The following is a 7,545-nucleotide window of genomic DNA, read 5'->3' on the forward strand; positions in this document are numbered from 1 at the left end:
AAATGGATCATTTGAGATCTCATGTTTAATGATAGAATTTTTTTTCCCCACTAAAACAAAAAACTCGGTGGTTTTTTAATTGCACTCCTGATGGTTTGATACTAAGGGAGTTCATTCTGTCAAAGTACTGCAGCAGTTTTTAAAAGAAATGTTAACCTACGAGCTCCCTCCATTTTTATATGCATCATCAGATTTAGTGGAGGAGTTAAAGAAAATAACCCTTGTCATTGTATACAGTAGCAACTATGGATGTATGTTTGCTTTAATGACATATTTACTGTGCTGCCATTTGCAGTAGTCATTGTAGAATATTTTTTTCTTAAATTGAACAGTGAGGTTTTCTGGTTTTGTACTGAATGATGTACATGCCATCATGTGATGAATTTTGTGCTGCAGCTTTGTCCTGTTTGATGGACAGATACATTAACATCAAAATTTCTTATTCAGATTCTAAATGTTTATCAATAGCTGTATGTGAATTTACTCAATTTCAGATAAACACATCAAATTCTCCCATTTCAGCTGTGAGGAAAATGAGAAATAAGCTTGGTTGGGAAGTTCTTTTAGGCTCCTCTTATATGGTGGCATATGGTTGACATCCCACTTGATTTCTCACTGTATTAATATTTGCATATTGGCTCATGCACGTATCTTCAAATAGCTACATTTAAAAATGACACCAGCAGATTGCTGCTTTTAATTTGTTTTCTCTCTGGTGTCTTCTGTGTTACCTTTCTCAGTTCGCTATCTCTGAATTTCACATTTTGCTGTAACCAGGTCTGATACCCAGTCTCCTTGGTTCCTGCCAGCCTATTCCCTTTGGCTTGTAGGCATTACGAGCCACAAGCTAGGTCTTGAGCTAAAATCTACTGAAAAAATACTGAGTACAAAAACATCAAAATTGTAAAATCCATTACATGCTATTAATATCCCTAAAAAAAATCAACATATTTATGTAATCCTGGTTTGTATGCATGCCATAAAATATGTATTCATATTGAAGTTACAGTTTATGTTCACAGTCAGATTTTAAACATTTCTTAATCATGTCCAGAACATATTTTAAAATTTTAAAAATATATAAATATGTCCAGCACAAAACTTCCTAGTGCAGCAGTCTATCACAATGTCTCTTGGACTAAACTAAGATATTTTTTGTAAGGTAAAAGATCATGAGACTTGTCAGAGAAGATACTCTACTGAATATTTCCCTGAATACCTGGACCTGCTACAAGTAAGAGGGATTATTTAATTCAGAATTGCTGAATAGCAGGAGAAAAAGACAAAAAAAATCCATTGATATCCTTTCTTTAAAAACCAAACCAAAACAAACCATAAATAAAAGCAAGCTAACACCTAACATGCACTAGCCCAAATTGAGAAGCATTGGCATTAAACACATGGATGAGTGCAAACATGAGAGGCAAGAAAAATGCAGAGTGGTCAAAGGCACAGCATGTAGGCCAGAACATTTCAGTATATTCAAGCTGCCTTACAGAAAATGTTTAGGTTGGATATTTGGAGGGATTTCTTCACAGAAAGGGTGATTAAACATTGGAATGGGCTGCCCAGGGAGGTAATGGGGTCACCATCCCTGGAAATATTTAAGGAAAGACTGGACATAGCACTTAGGGCCATTGTCTAATTGACTAGGTGGTGTTTAGCCAAAGGTTGGACTTGATGATCCCAGAGGTCTTTTCCAACTGAATTGATTCTGTGGTTCCATGAAAATGTAGACCAAGGAAAGATACTGGACTTATCACAACAGGGTCAGCCATGAGGAAGTGGTGTGGGTGAGGTCGGTTTCACCACATGGTCCTCAAAGGTCCAAGTAGCTGACAGGGAGCAAGAGGACAGCATCAAAGCTGCCTTTCCTATTATAGCAGGATTTACCCTTTGTGTTTTTATCTCCATTCACTGCAAACTAAAAAAGCCATTCTGAACTGTGCTGAACTGAAGCGTAGTGTCAGTACAAATATATGAACATATGAACCATATGAACACATTCACACTGGAATCAAAAAGAATTCTAAAGCAGGAGAGCAGCACAGGGAGAACAAACAGCCTGGCTACATCCAGGAGGAACCTCAGCTTGTCAGTGAAAATGGATGTAAGTCGTGGTGTGTCAATTCCTCGAGAGTGATGGGAATCAGGGAATGGTATAGTCTTAACTCAGCACTGCCAGTTTCTGACCCAGATGAACTCATGTTTACATTTAGGTGTTTATGTGTCAGGTAGGTGCCCACTCAGCCAGTTCAGTCAGGCATCACTGCAAATTCTTGGTCCTCAAAACTGGGCTGCCTCCTTACTTCTTCCCACACAAACCCCAAGTCCCATGCCTAGTGCTTCCTCAGCTTTCTGTTATCCAGATAAAACAATCATCCAACAGTTTGGGAGCCAGTAGTCCTTTCAGACTCCTTCACAACTAGAGCTGCAAGCTCTCTTCTACAGCTGGAGCTCCTCTTAGTGCTGCTGATAAACTGCCTAATTGACTAGAGTGATGGAGTGATGAAGCAATAAACTTAAAACCTTTCAGCAGCACTTCTGGGGTTTCTAGCAGCCCCATCATCCTGTGCAGTGGTATCATTCAACTCCCCTTGTTCTGAGGTTAAGTCAGCTGTGAATTGAATTCTCCCTTATGCACATCTACATCTGGGTTTGGGGCTACTTTGATAAGGAGAGCCAACTGGGCTATGGGAATTGCAACCTGTTTCAACTGCTTTTGCAAAGCAGTATACACAGAGAAGAGGTGTGCCTTCTGGGAAATCCAGTTGCGCCAGATCAGAAGGTCCTGGGACCATCTTTGTCTCCAAACTCTGTGCTGAGAAGCGGAACCTTCTCTGGAATTCTCTGCAATACTTTGTTTCTCTGTAATGCCCTATTCAGTGACTGAATAGTCCTCTGGTGAGCCAAATGATCTGATCCACAAATTGCTTCTCTTTCAATACTCCCTTTGCAGCTGCTTCAATTTCTTTGAACTGTCAGTATGCCATTCATCATGTTGTCTTGGTCTCATATCCTAAGTGCTGAATGCAAGTTTTGCAGCAGAGACACACAAATTAACTCACTCCCACCAGTCCTGTTCCCCTTGCTCAGCACTGTTTCCAGCTCTGTTCCTTCAGTAACTTAATTTCATATTTCAGTTTCATATTTTCTGTCTATAAAGCAGCAGTTGTCATTCAAATTTTGCATTCTTCATGAAGTCCATTATGCAGAAACTTGATTATTGGCTTTAAATTTAGTACTCTCTTGACAGACTATAAATGCCTTTCTGCTTTACTCACTACACCCTCTCCCATGAAAGCTTCCAGCTCCCATGAACTACATGCATTCATAAAAGTTCCTCAGGATGGAAGAAGTTCTTTCCTTCTTCCCTCCCCTTTTTATATGCTACCATTAATAGTCCCCATAAAAATCCAAAATATAAATCTGTAATTTGAGTAGTTATGACAACACCAGACTGCACAATTGTTTTTAGCTTTTGTTATTTCTCTTTCAGAATAACAGTAGCTTCTGAAGTCTGCATCCCCATGAGTCACCTTGTTAGACACTTTTCAGCACGGGAATAAAAGCTTGCAAGCAGACACAGACAATTTAGCAGTGTAAAGTAATAATTTATTGGTTAATATAGGTAGCAAGCTACTAGGCTAAGCATTAACATGCTCACCTCCCCATGCAAGACAACAGATGAGTATTCTCTGGCTCAAGTGTCACCAAACTGCCATCTTTGACTCTCTGCCTTTTCTTTTCTGCACTTTACACATTTTTAACACTGCTGCCTTTTCCCTGGACTGTGTCAATAGCCCTACCTCCATCTCTGGGTCTGTCTTACCTTGTGTGGCTCTGTTGTACAGCTCTTCCTCTGAGAGTGCCAAACCAAGGCTCTGGGATTAAGCCCTACCAGGGCTGGGCTGTGGAGCCCAAGCAGCTGAAAATGCAAAGAGTGACCTGGTATCAGGCAGTGGAGATCAGGTTGGTACAGTCAGCTGGAGCCCAGAGAGCAATGCAATTTGCCAGAGGGTAGGTGTGTTTGGTCAGCAGAGCCACTCTCTGGGCTCTCCTGACTGTTGTGGTTGGGGCTTTAGTCCACACGGATCCCTTGTGTCATTGAAGGCACTCTAGGCACTTCACCTGGCCTCGTGCTGCTGCTTTGTTCAGAATGGCACCAGTATCCCATACCTTTCTGCTCTGTTTGGATATCTGGTGTACCTTAGGATATCTCAGACAGCATCAGATGCTTATGTGTGTGCAATTGAATCAAGCCCCAGATTTCCACTAACCAACTGAGAAACTCCTGTGTGTCCCAGATATCTACAGAGGGCTGGTGAAGAGAGCTGGTAACTCATATTCTTGGTTAAGAATAAGTAAGCTTACACAGATTGTCATGTAGTGCTTTTTGGGGAGCTTTAAATTAAGAGCCTGCTCACCAATCCTTTATTTCAATTGCTGAGTTGGTCAGAGCTGTATACAAGCAGCTGTATGCAAGCAGGAACATGCAAGTGCACGTTAAAGTCATGAATAACAGTTTTGGAATGGATGGGGTGGAAAGACTATTTGATGGCAGTCCAGCAGACGTAATCCTGACTGCTTGGGCTCTGCCTGATGTGTAACTGTGAGGACAGGTGCTCCCTTCCCATAAGGAAGCTTATGGGAGTCAGTTAAAGTGAAGGGGCAGGCAGAGGAAGTCACATACTGAAAAAGTGACAAAAAACCTGGGGCCTGAAGCCCTAAAGAGATAGTGAAAAACTGGCTGCATGGGTCAAAGACTATGGTCAGTCTTTTCTCTTTAAATAGTGGCACAGGAACAAAATATTTTTTAATCTTGATAGTTTGCAACTGCCTCCAGCTATCCAGTATGCTCTGCAATTTGCATGGTGAAGAATATGCACCAGAGAAAATTTCTGCCATTATCTGTAGCTGCTAAAGATAGAGTAACTAAATCAGGGAGGTTCAGAGTCGTGAACAGCTGTCACTTGGACACAGCTTCAGCTTTGACTTGGTTCTTTGCACATGTCTTCTGAACCAGGAAACCATCTGAACTATTACAGCAATGATGCCAGAAGACTGAGTCAACTAATTGGTGTGACTCTCCTCATTCTTCAGGGAGCAAAGAAAAGGTGAAAAATATGTACCTTTATTTTGACTTCACATTGTGAAACATCTTGTTAGTCCACACTAACTCTACATCAATGGTCTAGATCAGGCACTTGCTTGCTTAGTCAATTAAAGCAATATGGTAACTTCTTTCCCCACTACCTTTCTTCATTTCTGAAATAATGCTAATTAAAAGTCAGCTGCCAAAGCCCCCCATTTTGTGAGATGGTTGCCTTAGAACTAAGCTTGAAGAACAGACAGTAATTGCTTTCCTGAGAGGGACCATCCATCTGTGCAACTGCTACAGGGCATAGGTTGCATAATGCCATGCTTGTTTTTATCGATGAGGAAGAGGTGCACTTGTTGAATCCAGATTTCCAATGTCTGAATTCACACAGAAGATTTTAAAAGCTGAGACTCTATTAGTCATGAGTACCATGATGATTTCTCTTGCAAGTCCTATCTGTTCCCATTGACAATATAGGCATATGAATATTAGATTTCTTAATTCCATTAAGAGTTTAATTCTGCAGCCAACTGTCTGTATTGAAAGGCTAGCATAATAAATGAGGCAAACCCTTCTACATTTTGTGAATTTCTAAAAGCAGGGTGTGATTGCTCTGTACAAAGAACTATTGTATTATCGTAAGCTTCTGTGATTTCAAACCTTCTCTAGAATACATAATTTGTAGCTGAATTTACAAGACAGCCTACAAAGCATACAATCCCCACTCTAAACTGACTTTAGGTAATCACCTAACTATTTATACACTCATCTCATACAATTACATGACCTGCACAGAGAAATAAATAGTAGTTCAGTGTCACATTACCTAGCATAATTCCCTGAGATTTTTAAGAACAAACACTGATGCATCAGACCTTTGTGCAAAAACTGAACCCCTGTGTCAGTCAGGTGTTCTGCCTCCCAGAGAAATATGAGGTTTTGGGAGTAACTCCCTCTTTGTGGGCTCCTGCTGGATACTTCTTAGTGTGCATTCCCCAACTCTACATGTTGACCTTCCTGATTCCCATTCCTACTGGCTGAGCTCCCTTCTTGAACCTTTAAAATCAGTTCTTCAAGGATCTTACTGTTAACAATAAGAGGCTATATTGACTGCAATTCTTGTAATTCTTCTAAACTGAGGGGAAATGCAGGATCCATTTCTCTCAGGTATAGAGAGCTATGTGTATCAGATGCAGCTGTACATACATACATACATAGAAAAATACCTAACTAGGGTGGTCTAGAACACAGAGGACTTAGCTTAATCTCCCTATGAAGATAACTGAAAAATTCAGGAACTTTTAAAGCATGATTTGTTTGGTGAACAGCTAACATCCATTCCAGGCAAGAGGAACTCCCAGTTCTCTCCATCAGCTATAAAGTGAGCCTCAGGAATCAGCTCAGAAATCTGTATCCATACTCTGCTAGTGTTCAGCAGATTTCTGCTCACATGTTTACTCTGACTTGGCCTTTCTTTCACAGTAAAAACACCTTCAATTGAAAAATTATTCCTTTTATCAAACCTTTTGACTGTAATTAAATTTGAAATATTTTTTTTGCACCAAAAGGGCCTAAATGACCTTTCCTCTGAAGCTAGGTGGATCTATCAGGGTTTTCATCCAAAAATAACTAGAGAAAAAAGTACAAATAACTTGAGTAAAAACTTTCAGCACAGATTCGGTGTAGCATTAAATAACAAAATCTTTGTTGCAGAAGTGTTCAGGCAAACTTTCAGTTTCTAAGTGCTTCAGCTGAGCATGTTTATTTTTTCACCAAGTTAGATCATATGACAGGATACACAAGCTACATGAAGTGCTGCCAGCATGTAGGATTTGACTGCAATTTTGCTACTATATTTGGTGACTGGTTTTAAAACCCCACAAGTTCTAGTACAAAATGGCTTCTTCCTGCAAAAGTCTAAACAAAAGGCAGATGAAAAATCCAAAGGGTATTTTTAACCAGAGGCAGGAAGAGGAGGAAGGCTGCTGCTTCTGGACTGGCAACACTGACCGTGCAAGAGCTCGGCAGTGCCAGCTCCTCATGTGCTCCAAGCAGCTGCTGACATGTGGGGTTGGGAATTAATCCCCAGATCTCTAACTGTATGCTGACTACCTTGCAGGAATCAGCAGTTTCATCTGGCAGCATTCCCATCCTGCAGCTCTGACTTTTAACTAATAGTACATCTGAAAACTAAAGCATTCTTGTACTGCTGTTTCTGCACAATACCTCATGGCAATTCCCCCAGCTCCCAGCCAGGCCACTCTGTAGCTTACTTAAATGGGGAAAATGTGAACCTCCTTTCAGGGTATTTCTCTTGCTTTAAGTCTATTCAGCTCATTTTCAATAGTGCTTAGCTGTCATCTTTTTTTAGCTGAAAGCCCAAGTTTCACATTAACTGCAGGTGCTTCCTCCTCGAACTATATAAAATGTTACTGTAAGTGCAT

Source organism: Pseudopodoces humilis, chromosome 3 (genome assembly GCF_049639895.1).
Source record: "Pseudopodoces humilis isolate 2021_Gansu_Grassland_sample_001 chromosome 3, ASM4963989v1, whole genome shotgun sequence".
In the NCBI taxonomy this organism is placed as follows: domain Eukaryota; kingdom Metazoa; phylum Chordata; class Aves; order Passeriformes; family Paridae; genus Pseudopodoces; species Pseudopodoces humilis.